Source organism: Pteropus alecto, unplaced genomic scaffold (assembly GCF_000325575.1).
Source record: "Pteropus alecto unplaced genomic scaffold, ASM32557v1 scaffold260, whole genome shotgun sequence".
Lineage (NCBI taxonomy): Eukaryota > Metazoa > Chordata > Mammalia > Chiroptera > Pteropodidae > Pteropus > Pteropus alecto.
The window spans coordinates 307,188-310,593 of record NW_006429595.1 but is presented as its reverse complement, the minus strand read 5'-3'; positions in this window follow the sequence as shown (position 1 = coordinate 310,593).

Here is a 3,406-nt window from a genome sequence, read left to right as displayed (position 1 = left end):
TGATAGATAGATGATAAATAGATAAAGTAACAGATGATAGATACATACATAGATAAATGATAGATGGAAAGATAAATTGCAGGTAAATGTACAAGGAGATGACAGATATGTAGGTAAATGATGTATGTACATATACATATGATTCCATTTATATAATATTCAAGAACAGGCAACAATTATCAATGATAATAGAAGACAAAATATTGATTACATCTGTGGGAAAGGGTGCTGACTGGAAGGTGCTGGCAACAGTTCATGATGTGAATGTACACTTAAAGAAAAAGCCATTTGAGTTGGGCACTTTCTTGTATATGTACGTTATTTCTCGATTTTTTTAAATGCTAAAATATTTTGACTCCAAAAATGCAATGTGAAGACTTTGCCTTTATACTAATTAAGTTTTCATCTCACAGTTTCAAACCATGTAACCATTGTTCCAAAACATTAAAAGAATTTTGACTCTGATTCAATTATCACTGGTATTAGTTATATATATGACTTAAATAGAATAGGGACTGAACCAAGAACATAATATTTGGCACTGGAGAATTCCAACAAACTTCCAACAAACTTAAACGTTGTTTAATTCAACTATGTAATATATTTTCTTATCATAAGGTTATCATGAAAAGTGTTGTCAAGTGATTCACTGAAATAAAGATAGACTATGTCTCATTGCTCTTGCAAGTAATACTATAAGAATCCACTTTATTTGCAGTTTTACTTTCTGTAGTTTCAGTTACTCATGGTCAACTGCAGCCTAAAAATATTAAATAAGAAATTATAGAAATAAACACTTCATAGATTTTAAATCGCATACCATTTTGAGTACCTCACTTTATCTCATCAAGTTGGCATTGTATTATCTGTACATCAACACGAGAAGAAGAAATGTGAGTACAGTACAACAAAATATTTTGAGAGAGAAAGCCTGCATTCACATAACTCTTATTATAGTATATTGTTTTAATTGTTCTATTTTATTATTAATTTTTGTTGTGAATCTCAGACTGTGCCTAATTTAGAAATTAAACTTTATTATAGGTATGCATGTATAGGTAAAAGCATAGTATATAAAGGGTTTGGTACTATCAGTGGTTTTGGGCATCCACTGAAGGTCTTGGAACATATCCCACAGATAAAGGGAGATTACTGTATTTTACTCATATTTTCCCTTCTTTTATATACTTACAGATATGTTTATGCTTATTCTATCAATTACCAAAAGAGATGTGTCAAAAACTTCTACTATGATTGTGACTTATCTCTTTTTCTTTTCAATTTGTCAGTTTTGGTTTTATATATTTTCAGTTCTATTATAAGGTGATTACAAATTTAAAACAGTAAAATTAAATCATATTATGAGATAGCCCTCATTATTTTTAATTTTATCTATTAATGTTTTTTTTTTGGCCTGGTATTGGATTATTTTTGAATAGTTTGAAAGATATATTTTTGTATCCTTTTTACTTCTTAACCTTTTAATCAAGGAGTTATTTCTTGTAAGCAACATATTGTTGAATTTTTTTTATCCGGTCTGGCAATCTTTATCTTTTAATTGGGATATTTAGTCTATTTATAATTGATATAATTACTGATATATTTGGGTTTAAATCTCCCATTTACTATTTTTTAAATTGTCTCACCTGTTTCAGTTTTTTCTGCTTCCTTGCTTTATTTTGGACTTCGGTTTTCCATTCTTTCACTCTATTAGCTTCTTAGTGATACAATACCTTTGTCGACTATTCTTTTTGTAGTAACCATAAAGATTACAATATATAACCCTATTTTATTAAAATATAATTTAAATTTGTATTTTTCCCAATCACTAGACAGTGTGAAGATCTTAGAACACATTAATTTCATTTATCCCCTTATATCTCTTGTACTATTGTTGCCATTCACTTTAATTATAAATATTTTTTATTTTTAATTTTAAGTTGATAATAGTAGATTCACATGCAGTTGTATAAAATAATACGGAGATCCAGAGCACCCTCTATGAAGTTTCTCCCACTGATAACATGTTGCAAAACTATATAGTATAATATAACAACTGGGAGATTGACACTGATAGTCAAGCTACAGAACATTTCCACCACAAGGATCTCTTGTATTGTTCTTTTAGAGTCACACCCAGCTCCCTCCTGCAGCACACTCTGGTTTCCTTTCAGGAGTACATTTGTTTAAATAAAAATGGAGCAGGTTTAAATAAAATACTACAAAATAATAGTAAAGACAGTATGCTGATACTGCAAAAATCAGTAAGAAATTTCACAAATGAGTGAAGTTTGAAAAACACTAACTAAAATGTTTAGAACTGGCACTAGCTGGGCTGAGTTATGACATGAGGGGCAAAGCGGTAGCAGGAAGATGGCATGTCAAGAGGTCCTGACGTTAGAGCAAGCTTGGCCAGTGTGGCTGGAGGGCAATGTGAACATTAATAAAGCAATCCTCAACTAAAATTGGAGTTAGGAAGGCCTGTGGAGGGAGCTTTCAGGCCCTACCATCTATGTGAATTACCCCAAACAGGAAGACATCAATTGCAGATTCCAACAGGAAAAAATGCACCTGGCACTCCCAAACAAGAAGTGCTACTACTTTACTACTCAGGCAGGAAGAAGATTTTCCTCTTGCCCAGCTACAAGCCCAGCTAATTAAAACACTGCAGCCCAGCAAATGAGAAGCCATTGTCATCTGAACTATTACTTTCCTCCAATGAACTTTTATTTTTCTCTTGCTGATGACTTTCTGTCCCACCCCTTCTTTGTATGCCTTCTATCTTATATAACCCCTCAGATCATCTCTCTGCTTGATAGATGAGATGCTGTCTGCTTCACAATAAAGCCAATTAGGTCTTCAAATTTGCTCAGTTAAATTTTGTTTTTAAACAGTAGTGAGTGGAGGGAGGAGAGCACTGGCTCACTTTCTTCGCCCTGAGGGGCTCCTATGGCCCCAGGCTACCAGTTAATGCTCACAAACCTAGGTTCCAGAGGGGCACCTGTGAACCCAGGGGCTCAGTGGGGCCCAACACCAGGCTGACTACCAATGTTGCAGGCTTTTAGGTCACCCCAGTATCAGGTTGTGCAAGAATTCCATCAACAAGCCACCCATGAGCATCACCATGTGGCCCACCCAGAATCTCTGGACAGGCTTACTGGTGAAGAACTTTGCCTTTCTGTACCAATCTGTACAAACTAAAAGAGGTGCTTACAACCTCAAATTTTCAGATACAAATTCTAGGCCACAAGGATAATAAATAATCAAGAAAAAGATGCCACTAAAGGAAACTAATGACTGAACATAAAGAAATAGAGATCTATAAACTGTCTAACAAATAATTCAGAATAATCTTAAAGAAATCTAGTAACAACAAAAAAAACTAAGAAAAAAAATAGAAAAAATT